We start from the raw sequence: 14921 nt of genomic DNA on the forward strand, positions 1-14921 counted from the left end.
GAATGAACAAGTAATCAGCCCAAGTGTTGTTTTTGTCTTTAACAGAACTCAGAATTGTAAAAAATAATTCTTTTTTTTTCAGTTAACCGGTGTATGTATGTGTGCATGTGTGGGGCTGTGGGAAGAAAGGGGCTTTCAATGTTGGTTAAGGTAAAAAGGGAACTTTTAAAATTTCTACCTGTGTATTTATGCTTTATTTCATGACTAGTTAAAACTTGTTCTGTAATAAACTGATAATGTTGCTGTTCATTAAAGAAACATGGTCAGTGTCTTCTATTCTTGGAAGAATAGAGTAAATGATTGACTGTTTCAGGAAGTGGGAAAAGTTAAAATATATGTTGTGACCTGTGGAGAAGTGGGATGAGAATATATAGAAGGGTCTGAAGAAGGGTCATTGACCTGAAACGTTAACTCTGCTTCTCTCTGCACAGATGCTGCCAGACCTGATGAGTATTTCCAGCATTTCTTGTTTTTATTTGAGATTTCCTGCATCTGCTGTATTTTGCTTTGATTTTGTTATTATATGAGAATAAATAGTGCACTCCTCTGATTTTAGCTTTAATAACAGCTGGCTCTGTAGCTTAGTTGGTTAAAGCACCTGTCTTGTAAACAGGAGATCCTGGGTTCAATTCCCAGTTGAGCCTTATTTCACACTTGTGATGTCGAAGTTACCTGATCAATCGCTTCTATCTGTGTCTTCTGAACTTTAAGTGAGAATTCAAATTGCATGATGAATTTTCGTCACAGCCTTGTGAAGGATGTGAGTTTGGAATGGCTGTTACTCCTTGTACAGAAATTCAGTCCTGATATTTCAAAGGCAACTGCTTTGATACAAATTTGTTCACAGTTGCATTCAACCTGGAAAACAGCTCGACATTAATGTCACTGAAGGAAAGTGTGACTGCGTTGTATGTTTCAGAGTGTTTGTGTCGTTATGTGTTGCTTGTGACTGAGATTGGGACATGAGGCAAGTGGGAGGGTTGATCTGAGGTTTGGAATATTTGTCAGTCAGCAACAAGAAAAATCAAAGGAACCAAATAAGAAAACCTATGTCTCATGTGGTTACCGAGAAACGGTCAGAAGATATTAAACTTTGTTCTGTTCAATAAAGCTGTGTGAACTTTGACCTTTCCAGCCTTTTATATACAGTATTTGAAGTGTCTCGGTAACAATGTTCAGTGTTGATGAGAGTGGGGTCTGGGTGAGCATCTGCTGAGTGTGACAGGGTCAGGACTGGATGCAGGAAGTTCTCTGACAGTCTCTCTCTCTCTCGCTGATGGATTTGAGTTGATTTTCAACTGGCAGCTGTTAGTGTTTCGATAAATCAAGTTCCCTCCACCCATTTGTTTGGGCAGACAGTGTAGTATAAGGATGTAAAGGGTTAATGCTGAAGACATTGGGATCAATCACTCCCACTGTCAGAGTGATGATGTAACAGTCACAGGAGATGAGGTTTGGGAGGAGAGAGCAGCACCAAGGATGCTAGCTTAGGAGGCTTGATGAATGTGCATCTCGTATTGTGTAAATTAGAAAAGAGTTCTTAGTTCTTTCAGCAGGAAATGTGTCCCGAAAATATCGAGAAACTCACAATTTTATTACTCAGGAGTCGGAACACAGATATTAATTCCAAGTGACAGTTCTGGGTTCAGTTAACAAAGAAAGGTAGAGAATAATATTTTTCACTGATTGAAATCCCCCAGTGAGGAGACAGTTAAACAGGTGATCTGTTGGGGCATCCTTCGATCCAAGGTTTCGGCAGCATTTCATCTCCCTTTTTGGTGAAATTCTCTGTTATTTGCAACTTTTTTTTTATCCAGCTTTGATGGGCAAGTCAAAAAACTGAAAAAACTGAACAGTTCCATCCTTTCTTTTCTTCCTTCTTCCCTTCTTTCCATCAGTTTCTCTTTTCTGTCCCAGATCAATAGAATGATGAGAATCCCAATTTAATCTGCTGTTTCTGGTGTTTTATCCATTCCAATCAAAGTCAATGTTCCAATCAAATCGATTTGTTATTCCACAGTGTCTCTCCATGTGTTTTATTCTGTTGTATTCTCTCACAGTCTGTTTGATGATCAATGTTACATCTCACTCTCTGTTCTGGTGAAGATCAGAAGCAGTGATATCTGTTTACACCACCTGACAAGTCGGCCTGAGGCTGTGACTCGCCGATCATGTGGAGTTAGGAACATAGGAGCATGAGTCGGCCATTCAGCCCATCGAGCCTGTCCCACCATTCAATATGATCATGGCTGCTCATCCGCTTCAATGCCCTTTTCCCCACACTTTCCTCATATTCCCTGATGTCATTTGTATTTAGAAATCTGTCAATCTCTGCTTTAAACATACTCAACGACTGAGCTTCCACAGCCCTCTGGGGTACAGAATTCCAAAGATTCACAACCCTCCGTGCAAAGAAATTTCTCCTCATCTCTGTCCTAAAGAGCTTCCCCCTTATTTTGAAATTGAGCCTCTGGTTCTCGACTCCCCATCCAGATGAAACATCTTAGCTGCATCTACCCTGACTGTCCTTTAAATATTTTGTAGGTTTCAATGAGATCACCTCTCATTCTTTGAAACTCTAGAGAATACAGCCCCAGTTTCCCAATCTCTCTGCATAGAACAGTCCCACCATCCCAGGAACAAGTCTGATGAACCTTCGTTGAACTCCCTCCATGGCAATAATATCCTTCCTAAGGTAAGGAGACCAAATCTGCACACAGTACTCCAAGTGCTGTCTAACCAAGTTTCTGTACAATTGAAGCAAGAATTCACTACTCCTGTACTCAAATCCTCTTGTGATAAAGGCTAACATACTATTAGCCTTCCTAATTGCTTGCTGCACCTGCATGTTAGCTTTCAGTGACTTATTGACATGGATACCCAGATCACCCTTATATTCTGTACCTCAGCTAATAAAGGAAAGGATTCCATATACCTGCTGAACCACCTTATTGACCTGTACTGCTACTTCAGGGATCTGTGGACATTCACTCCAACGTCTCTCACTTCCTCTGCACCGTTCAGTGTTCTCCCATTAATTGTGTATTCCTTTGCCTTTTTTGACCTCCCAAATGCATCACCTCACACTTGTCCAATTTGAATTCCATTTACCACTTCTCTGCCCACCTGACCAGTCTATTGATATCTTCCTGCAGTGTACAGCTATCCTCCTCCCGATCAACAACACGGACAATTTTTGTTTCATCTGCAAACATCTTGATTGTGCCCTCTACATTTATGTCCATATCATTAATATATGCCACAAAAAGCAGGGGACCTAGTTGTGAGCCCTGTGGAACACCACTGGAAACAGTCCTCCAGTTGCAAAAACACCTGTAACCAATTCCTTTTTGTTTCCTGCCACTGAACCAATTTTGTGTCCAGCTTGCGACACTCCCCTGGATCCCATGTGCTTTTATTTTTTTTAACCAGTTTGCCATGTGGGACCTTGTCAAAAGTCTTGCTAAAATCCATGTGGATCAGATCAACTGCACTATCCTCATCAATCCTCCTTGTTACTTCTTCAAAAACATTCAATCAAGTTCGTCAGACAGGAGCTTCCCTGAACAAATCCATGCTGACGGTACTTGATTAATCTGTGCCTTTCTAAGTGACAGTTTATCCTGTCTCTCAGAATTAATTCCAATAATTCGCCCACTATTGAGGTTAGGCTGACTGGCCTTTAATTGTTCCCTCGCTTCCTTTTTCAACAATGGTGCAATGTTAGCAATAAAAACAAAAAGTGCTGGACATACACAGCAGGTCTGGCAGCATCTGTGGAGAGAGAAACAAAGTTAACATTTCAGGTCAGTGACCTTTCATCAGAACAGAAACGTTAACTTTGCTTCTCTCTCCACAGTTGCTGCCAGACCTGCTGTGTATTTCCAATGCAACTAGTTTTTATTTCAGATTTGCAGCATCTGCAGAATTTTGCTTTTATTGCAGTGTTACGAGACCTCCAATCCTCTGACATCACACCCGTATCCAGTGAGGGATTGGAAACTGATGGTCAGACCTTCCACTATTTCCTTCCTGGCTTCTTTTAACAGCCTGTGGTACATTTCATCCGGCCCTGATGATTTATCCACTTTCAAGGATGTTAATCCCATTTATACTTCTTCTCTCCCTCAGTTTATCATGTCCAATACTTCACACTCCTTCTCCTTAATTACAATATCTGCATCACCCCCTCATTTGTGAAGACAGTAAAATATTCATTAATAAACATCCCAACATCTTCCACACTGACACATAGGTTACATTTTTAGGTCTTTGATGGGCCCTACTCTTTCCTCAGTTGCCTCTGACTGCAATGTATTGATGAAACATCTTTGGATTTGTTTTGATTTTGCTTGTCAATATTCTTTCATGATCTCTGTTTGTTCTTCATCGCTACTCCCAAATACCTCTAGTCATGTCAAAACACAACTTATCAGAAGGGGAATTTGAACCCACCCCTGCAGAGAGAATTGTGATCTGAATGAACCGTCTCAGACTGCTCGACCATCCTGACTACCCCATGTGTATGTTTAATGCTGACGAAATTATCCATTCATTGTGAAAGTATTTGTGAGATTGTGGAAATGTCTGGAAGAGGAAAGACCAACGGGAAAGCTCGGTCCAAGGCCAAGTCTCGCTCCTCCCGGGCTGGAATGCAGTTCCCGGTGGGCCGTGTTCACAGGCTCCTGAGAAAGGGTAACTATGCTGAGCGTGTGGGTGCCAGAGCCCAGGTCTATCTGGCTGCTGTGCTCGAGTATCTGACCGCTGAAATGCTCGAGCTGGGCGGTAACGCGGCCCGGGACAACAAGAAGACCTGCATCATCCCCAGACACCTACAGCTGGCCGTCCTCAATGATGAGGAGCTCAACAAGCTGCAGGGGTGACCATCATTCAGGGTAGGGTGCTGCCTAATATCCAGGCCGTGTTGCTGCCCAAGAAAACCAGCGCTCCGGGCACCAAAACCAAGTCAATCTGCCAGAATTTTTTCAAATACGCAAAGGCTCTTTTCAGAGCCACCCATCTGAAAGGGCTGATTACTGTCTGAAGTCTGCTGTACCCACACCGCTGTCTATCCCTCTTCATCTGGAACAACCAATGCTATCTTCCATTCCTTTCACCATTATGTGTTTAACTAGCTTCTCCTTATAGTCAGTCCAATATCAATGTACTAATGAAATGATCTGTGTCAGTGCTGGCAATTTCCATAGAATCATAGAAAAATTAGGGCACAGAAGGAGTCCATTCAGCCCATCGCGTTTGCTCTGGCCGAAAAAACTAGCCACCCAATCTATTCCCACCTTCCAGCACCTGATCCGTAGACTTGCAGGTTACAGCACTTCAGGTGCATGTCCAGGTATTTTTAAATGAGTTGAGGGCTTCTGCCTCCACCACCATTCCTGTCAGCGAATTCCAGGCACCCACCACCCTCTGGGTAAAAACGTTTCCCCTCATGTCCCCTCTAATCCTTCTACCAATCACCTTAAATCTGTGCCCCCTGGTAACTGACCTCCCCACCACGGGAAACAGGTCCTTACTGTCCACTCTGTCTGGGCGCCTCATAATTTTGTACACCTCATTCAAGTCACCCCTCAGACTCCTCTGTTCCAAGGAAAACAACCCGAGCCGCTCCAATATTTGCTCATAGCTGCAACTTTCAAGCCCTGGCAACGTTCTTGTAAATCTCCTCTGTACTCTCTCCAGAGCAATTATGTCCTTTCTGTAATGTGATGACCAGAACTGTACGCAATACTCCAGCTGTGGCCTAACCGCCATTTTATACAGTTCTAGCACTACATCCCTGCTTTTCTATTCTATACCTTGGCCAATAAAGGAAAGCATTCTGTATGCCTTCTTCACCACTCTATCTACCTGTCCTGCCACTTTCAAGGACCTGTGGACATGCACTCCAAAGTCTCTCACTTCTTCTACCCCTCTCAATATCTTCCCATTTATTGTGTATTCCCTTGCTTTGTTTGCCCTCCCCAAATGCATTCCCTCACACTTCTCCAGATTGAATTCCATTTGCCATTTTTCCGCCCACTCAACCAATCCATTCATATCATTCTGATGTCTACAGCTATCCTCCTCACTATCAATTACACGGCCAATTTTTGTGTCATCAGCAAATTTCCCAATCATAGCTCCCACATTTAATTCCAAATCATTAATATATACCACAAACAGCAAGGGACCCAACACTGAGCCCTGTGGAATGCCACTGGAAACTGCTTTCCATTCGCAAAAACATCCGTCGATAACTATCCTTTGTTTCCTGTCACTGAGTCAATTTTGGATCCAACCTGCCACATTCCTCTGTATTCCATGGGCTTTCATTTTACTGACCAGTCTGCCATGTGGGACCTTACTAAAATCCATGTAGACCACATCCACCACACTATCCTCATCAATGTTTCTTGTTACTTCCTCAAAAAACTCAATCAAGTTTGTGAGACATGACCTTCCCTTAACAAATCCATGCTGACTATCCCTGATTAATCCGTGCCTTTCTAAGTGGCAGTTTATCCTGTCCCTCAGAATTGATTCTAATAATTTACCCACCACCGAGGCCAGACTGACCGGCCTATAATTATTTGGCCTATCCCTCACATCCTTTTTAAATAATAGTACAACGTTCGCAGACCTCCAATCCTCCGGCACCTCCCCCATATCCAGTGAGGATTTGAAGATGATCCTCAGCGCATCCACTATTTCCTCCCTGGCTTCCTGTCACAACCTCAGATGCAAATCATCCGGCCCTGGTGATTTATTCATTTTGAAGGATGTCAGACTCTCTAGTACTTCCACTCTCATTATGCTTATCGTATCTAATATTTCACACTCCTCTTCTTTGTCTGCATCATCCCTCTCCTTTGTGAAGGCAGAGACAAAAACTCATTAAGAACCCCACACACATCTTCTGCATCCACTCATACGTTCCCTTGTACATCTCTGATAGGCCATACCCTTTCCTTAGTTATCCTCTTGCTCTTAATGTACTGATAGAACATCTTTGGGCTTTCCTTCAAGTAGTTGTATCCAGTCCACATCCACCAAGTCACCTCTCAGTTTTGTAAAATTTGCCTTCCCCCAATTTAAAACTTTTACTTCTGTTGTATCTTTGTCCTTTTACATGATTATGCCAAAACTAATTGCAGCATGGTCACTAGGGGTGGTGGTGGCGTAGTGGTCTTGTCAGTAGACTTGTCAGTGGATTAGTAACCCAGACACCTAGGGTATTGCTCAGGGGACGTGGGTTCAAATCCCACCATTGAAATTTAAATCCAAATAATAAATCTGCAATTAAAAAGCAAGTCTAATGATGGCCATGAAACCATTGTTGATGGTTGTAAAAACCCATCTGCTTTACTAATGCCCTTTCGGGAAGGAAATCTGCTGTTCTTGTCTGGCCTGCATGCGACTGCAGACCCACAGCAATGTGGTTGACTCTTACATGCCCTCTGAAATGGCCGGGCGAGCCACTCAGTTGAAACTAAACACTACGAAGTCATTAAAAAGGAATGAAAGCAGACGGACCACCCGGCGTCGACCTGGGCACCAGAAATGACAATGGCAAACCCAGCGCTGTCGACCCTGCAAAGTCCTCCTTAGTAACATCTGGTGGCTTGTGTTAAGTTGGGAGAGCAACAGCCTGACATAGTCATACTCACAGAATCATACCTTGCAGGCAATATCGCAGACACTGCCATCACCATCCCTGGGTATGTCCTGTCCCACGGGCAGGACAGACTCACCAGAGGTGTCAGTAGAAAGGGAATTGCCCTGGAAGTCCTCAACATCGACTCTGGACCCCATGAGGTCTCATGGCATCAGATCAAACAATGGACAAGGAAACCTCCTGCTGATTATCACCTACTGCCCTCCCTCAGCTGATGAGTCAGTACTCCTCCATGTGGAACAGCACTTGGAGGAAGCACTGAGGGTGGCAAGAGCACAGAATGTACTCTGGGTGGGGGACTTCAATGTCCATCACCAAGAGTGGCTCGGGAGCATCTCTACTGGCCGAATCCTAAAGGACATATCTGCTAGTGCTGCTTGATGGCAATGTTGATGACACCTTCGATCACTTTAGGCCCCATCAGTCTACTCTCAATCATCAGTAAAATGATGGAAGGTGCCATCAAGCGGCACTCACAGCAATAACCTGCCTCAGTGACACTCAGTTTGGGTTCTGCCAGGGCCACTCAGCTCCTGACCTCATGACAGCCTTGGTTCAAACATGGACAAAAGAGGTGAGGTGTGAGTGATTGCCTTTGACATCAAGGCAGTATTTGACCGAGTATGGCATCAAGGAGCCCGAGCAAAACTGAGGTCAATGGGAAAACCCTCCACTGGCTGGAGTCATACCTAGCGCAAAGGAAGATGGTTGTGGTTGTTGGAGGTCAATCATCTGAGCTCCAGGACATCACTGCAGGCGCTCCTCAGGGTAATGTCCTCAGCCCAACCATCTTCAGCTGCTTCATCAATGACCTTCCTTCAATCAGAAGGTCAGAAGTGGGGATGTTCGCTGATGATTGCACAATGTTCAGCACCATTCATGACTCCTCAGATACTGAAGCAGTCTGTGTAGAAATGCAGCAAGACATGGACAATATCCAGGATTGGGCTGATAAGCGGCAAGTAACATTCGGGCCACACAAGTGCCAGGCATTGACCATCACCAACAAGAGAGAATCGAACTAACTCCCCTTGACATTCAATGGCATTACCATTGCTGAATCACCCACTATCAACATCCTAGGGGTACCATTGACCAGAAGCTGAACTGGAGTAGCCATATAAATACCGTGGCTACAAGAGCAGGTCAGAGGCTAGGAATCCTGAGGCGAGTAACTCACCTCCTGACTCCCCAAAGCCTGTCCACCATCTACAAGGCACAAGTCAGGAGTGTGTTGGAATAGTCTCCACTTGCCTGGATAGGTGCAGCTCCAACAACACTCAAGAAGCTCAACACCATCCAGGAGAAAGCAGCCCACTTGATTGGCACCCCATCTACAAACAGTCACTCCCTCCACCACTGACGCACAGTGGCAGCAGTGTGTACCATCGACAAGATGCACTGCAGCAATGCACCAAGGCTCCTTGAACAGCACCTTCCAAACCTGTGACCTCTACCAACTAGAAGTACAAGGGCAGAAAATGCATGGGAACACCACCACCTGCAAGTTCCCCACCATGACACACACCATCCTGACTTGGAACTATATCGCTGATCCTTCACTGTCACTGGGTCAAAATCCTGGAACTCCATTCTGAATAACAGTGTGGGTGCACCTATCCCAAATGGACTGCAGCGGTTCAAGAAGGCAGCTCACCACCACCTTACCAAGGGCAATTAGGGATGGGTAATAAATGCTGACCTGGCCAGCGATGCCTAAAATCCCATGAATGAATAAAAAAAAGCTATCTCCAAAATGGTCACCCACTGCTACTTGCCCAGTATCATTACTGAAGACTGCATCTAGAATTGTGCCCCCTCTCATTGGGCTTGTGATGTGCTGGCTATTAAAGTTCTCTTGAATGCAGTTCAGGAATTCTGTGCCCTCTGTGCCCTTCACACTGTTTGTACCCCAGTTGATATTGGGATAGTTGAAATCCCCAACTATTATTTCCCTATAGTTTTGCACTCAGCAATTTGCCTACATATTTGTTCTTCTATCTCTCTCTCACTATTTGGGGGTCTACAGTACACTCCTAGTAGTGTGGCTGCCCCTTTTTTATTTCTGAGCTCCACCCATATGGCCTCATTTGATGATTCATTTAGCATATAATCCCTCCTCAAAGCTGTATGCCTTCCTTAGCTAATAATGCTACACTCCCACCTTTTTTATCCCTATGCCACATGAAAACTCTATACGCAGAGATGTTGAGCTGCCATTCTTGCCCTCTTTAAGCCAAGTTTCCCTTATTGCAATGATATTGTGTTACCATGTGTGGGCACAATGGCGCAGTGGTTAGCACCACAGCTCCAGGAACCCGGGTTCGATTCTGGGTACTGCCTGTGTGGAGTTTGCAAGTTCTCCCTGTGGGTTTTCGTCGTGTGCTCCGGTTTCCTCCCACAGCCAAAGACTTGCAGGTTGATAGGTAAATTGGCCATTGTAAATTGCACCTAGTGTAAGTAGGTGGTAGGGAATATGGGATTACTGTAGGGTTAGTATAAATGGGTGGTTGTTGGTCAGCACAGACTCAGTGGGCCAAAGGGCCTGTTTCAGTGCTGTATCTCTAAATAAAAATAAAAAGTGTGATGTTACTTTATCAGCGCAGGCTTGGAGGGCCGAATGGCCTGTTCCTGTGCTGTATTGTTCTATGTGTCTATCTGTGCCCTCATCTCATCAGCTTTATTTACTATATGAATATACATACAGGTATAAAAATTAGGAGCAGGAGTAGGCCATTCGACCCCTGGACCCTGCTTCCCCATTCAATAAGTTCACGGCTGAACTGATTACTCCACAATCCCGCCTACCCCCGATAACCTTTCACCCCTTTGCTTATCAAGAATCGATGTCCCTCTGCCTTAAAAATATTCAAAGTCTCTGCTTCCACCGCCTATTGAGGAAGAGAGTTCCAAAAACTCACCACCCTCTGAGGGAAAAAAATTCTCCTCATCTCTGTCTTAAATGGGTGACCCCTTATTTTTTAACAGTGACTCCTAATTCCAGATTCTCCCACAAGGGGAAACATCCTTTCCACATCCACCCTCTCAAGACTCCTCAGGATCTGATATGTTTCAATCAAGTTGCCTCTTTAAATAAATACATATCCTTTAACACTGCCAAATTCCTCTGCTGCACACTTTTTAAACTTTGCTTCTTCTGTCTTTCAGAGTCATTCGCTAATTTTCTGCCTCCCGTTCCCTGCCCTGAAATTGCCCTGTCTGAAACTGCCCTCAGGTTCCCAACAAGCTGCCAAATTAGTTTAAACAATCCCCAACAGCACCTGCAAGGATATTCATCCCGGTCCTGTTCAGGTGTAGACCGTTCGACTTATATAGGTCCTACCTTCCCCAGAACTGGTCCCAATGCCCCAGAAATCGGAAGCCCTCCTTCCTGCACCATCTCTCCAGCCATGCATTCATCTGGTGTATTCTCCTATTTCTATACTCACTAGCATGTGGCCTTGGGAGTAATTTGGAGATTACTACCTTTGAGGTCCTGTTTGTTAATCTCTTTCCTAACTCCCTAAACTCAGCCTGAAAGATCTCATCCCTCTTTCTTCCTATATCGTTGGTACCAATGTGGACCACGACCTCTGGCTGTGCATCCTTGCCCTCCAGAATGCTCTGTAGCCACTCAGTGATATCCATGATCCTTGCACCAAGGAGGAAACTTGGTTTGCGAGCACTGAAATACCTATCTGTTCCCCGAACTATACAATCCCCTACCAGTATTGCTCGCTTGTATTTTCTCCTCCCTCCCTGCACAGCTGAGCCACCCATGGGGTTCTGGTCATGACTCTCACTGCACTCTCCAGAGGAACCCTCTCTCCCATCAGTACTCAGAACTGAATACCAGTTAGAAAGTGGGATGCCCTCCAGGGACTCCTGCACTACCTGCCTTGACCTTCTTGTCTGTCTGGCAAACTCCCAATCCCTCTCAGCGTGTGCTCTCTTCAACTCCGAGGTGACAACCTGCTGAAAAGTCCTATCCACGTAGTTCTCTGCCTTGCGGATGCACAACACTGACTCCAGTTGCTGCTCGAGTTCTGAAACCTGGAGCTCAAGCTTCTGCAGCTGGTGACACTTCCTGCAGATGTGTTTGTCAAGGACACATGGTGCATCCATGACTTCCCACATACCACAGGAGGCACATTCCACTTGGCCGAGCTGCCCTGCCATAACTTAGCTTTGCAAACTCATTATTGCTCGTGTAATAAGTGTAATAAGTAGATTAATTTACCAGTTACTCACCAATCAACTTCTTCCCCTGTACCATGGAGGCAGAAAAAGCAGAAAAGAAAAGAGACCAAACAGCACCTCCTTCCCCTAGTCAGTGAAGTCCCTCACACATCAACTCACAGCTTTACACTCTGTCCAAACAACACTTTCTAATTAGTAATTATTATAAATTACACTAACTAAAACATTAGTAACCTGACCAATTACAAGGTAGCTATTTGAGGGTTTTTAAACAAAGAGCTTTTTCCCCCATCCTGATTTCAGGCCCCACTCTGGACACTTGCTTTTGATTCCAGGACACTGAGGACAGGGTGCTGCCGAATATCCAGTCCGTGTTGCTGCCCAAGAAAACCAGCGCTCCGGGCACCAAAACCAAGTCAATCTGCCAGGATTTTATCAAATACCGAAATGCTCTTTTCAGATCCACCCACAGTATCTGAAAGGGCTGATTACTGTCTGAAGTCTGCTGTACCCACACCTCTGTCTATCCCTCTTCATCTAGAACAACCAGCGTCATCTTCCATTCCTTTCACCATCATGTGTTTAACTCGCTTCTCCTTATAGACAGTCAGATATCAATGTAATAATGAAATGATCTGTGTCAGTGCTGGCCATTTCCCTGTCCTGATTTCAGACACCACTCTGGACACTTGTTTCCCATTCCAGGACCTACTTGTATTAATATTCAGCACCACCTGTCAGTCAGAAACTTGTCTCAATGAACTGATCCTTTCACTGAACTTCCAACTGCTGCTGTCTATTTCTCGAGGGAAAGAGCTGCTCACTGAATAAGGATGTGAGGGGAATGTATCCCGGCTGCTGGTGAGAAGGTCCCGTCTTCTCAATCAAAAGCCTTTTATTTTACTACAGTGATTCCCAGATTCCCAGCTGTTCCGTTGAGGATTTTGTTTTCACAGAAATATCTTGTTAAATACAAATCTGATTCCAACATGTCAGTAACAGGACAGAATGGGAACCTTTTAAAAGGATGAAGCAACTATTTCAGTGGCTTCTCACTGTCCCCCTGAAGCCCGTGTGAAGGGGAATTACCAATAGTCTGTAATTTATTACTTCCACACCGAGTTTGAGTTATTTTTCACGTGAAAGATTGCTGAACGGAGTGTTTTCCTGTCAGTTACGGATAAGAAGTTGACAAAAATTGGCAAAATAAAGCTGTTCATAAAATAGCACCCGAAATTTGAGTCGGTAAAAGCAAAATTGTGTTTTAAAAGCGTTTTTTTAAAGCGTGACGGGAAAATAGATTTTAATGTACTTTTCCAGTCGATCACTTCTTTTCCACAGTGAAATTGGCAGCTTTCACGAATTCAAATATTCTGCCAGGTTGACAGGTTCAGCCAATGAATTTTTGTATTTTGTGCTTCGAGGTTCTCCGATTGGATCATTCATTTTATCTAATGGCCGTGTGGCCTAATAAATAAGGCGTTTGACTTCAGTGTATTTTATGAGGTTATCGGAAGATTGTAGGTTCGAGTTCTGCCACGGTCATTTTGACCCAAAGGGGTTATGCAGGGCTTTGGGGATCGAGTCAGGGACTGAACAGATTGGAAACCCGACATGGACTTGATGGGGCGAATGGCCGCCTCATGTGGAAAGAGATGCAGTGGTTTTTGTCGAGGTTCATCCCAAGCAGCTCTGTAACACAGGAGTCTGTGCTCTCCGGGCTGTTCCCAGGGACGCACACCGAGACAAACATCAACTGCTGCTGGAGGACTATCAATTCGGTGAAAGACGCCCTTTGGTCTGCCCGAAACTTGCTGGTCTTCCAGCGCAAAGAGTTGTCCACCACCGAATGTTGCAGACTGGCACATTCCAAGGTCCAGGACTACGTGCTGAGGGACACACTAAAGCTTGGGGCAGCCGCAGCAAAGGCTCAATGGGGAAAGACCACAGTGTAAGGACCCCCACCAAGCTGAACTGAGGGGCTGGATCCATGGGAAACCCCTCGAACTGTATCGTTGATATTTTCATTTGCTGTAAATGTGAAACTGTAATTGGCATGACAATAGTGAAATGGAAGGGTTGTGAAGAAACTCATGATAGTATAGAAGGAAACTGATCTCCCTTGCAATGTTTGTATTTTTTGGTGCTGTTTGAAACTGTTTGGGAATGTAATTTTTGCAGATTTTTATTAATAAAGTATATTTTGGAAATAAAGAAAAAGTGCTGTCACTGACTTTATGAGAAGAGGGTGACCAATCAGAAGTGGGCTGGGGTTACAGCAGGTTCAAACTGCAGGAATTCCAGGTCCCTGAATGACTGAGCTGAAACTGATCAGTTTCACTGCAGGAAACACCGTCTCGGGGGAAATAACATCACAAATAATTCCATTTGACTAATTATTCAATTATAAAACAATGGGCAGATGTGAAGGTGTGATGTTACTTTTCACTGTGAGGGGAGAATCCGCCATCTGGGTAAATCAGCAACTTTATAACATCGCCTGTACGTTTGGAAAAGAAACGATGAAAACTCTCCCCATAACCCTGGTGCGGTGGAAAGGCTCAATTCAGAGATTGGAATATAACGAGAGCACAACATAAATCATTAACTGTTATTTCCGGCAGAAAACACACCCCAGCTCCCGTTCCCAGGTCACTGCTGTCCCTATGAGGCGGTGGGTGACTCTGAAAAGAGACTTTGTTTTGTGTTTGAGAGAAACGGTCGAGTTTTTCGACTGCCGAATCCACAGGGAATGCAGCCCTCCAGTTTCAGAGCGGACACCACATGGTTCCATCTTGCGCTTGACCTGCTCAGTGCAAGTGACCGCTTCACTGATGCTGCATTCTGCAGGAAAACCACAAAGATCCTCCCAGGCAGTGAAACTCATCTTCCCAGAATCTCCATACCAGATTGAAACAGAAAACATAGACAAAGTTCAAGAGAGTTATTTAGCATTAAAACCAATGAAATAAACCAATTCGAGAGAGATGTTGGTGCAGCTTTTTCAGAGAGATTGTGGGTGGCTCTTAAAAGAGCCGTTGTGTTT

At 44.5% G+C, this 14921-nt stretch overlaps 1 non-coding gene across 1 annotated transcript; it reads left to right on the top strand.

Moving 5' to 3' along the window:
• Window positions 1–570: 570 nt before the first annotated feature.
• Window positions 571–644, top strand: trnat-ugu (transfer RNA threonine (anticodon UGU)). Its single transcript has one exon. It is a non-coding gene; the product is annotated as a tRNA-Thr (tRNA).
• The last annotated feature ends 14277 nt before the right edge of the window (window positions 645–14921 follow it).

The sequence above is a fragment of the Heterodontus francisci genome, unplaced genomic scaffold (assembly GCF_036365525.1).
Source record: "Heterodontus francisci isolate sHetFra1 unplaced genomic scaffold, sHetFra1.hap1 HAP1_SCAFFOLD_286, whole genome shotgun sequence".
Classification (NCBI taxonomy): domain Eukaryota; kingdom Metazoa; phylum Chordata; class Chondrichthyes; order Heterodontiformes; family Heterodontidae; genus Heterodontus; species Heterodontus francisci.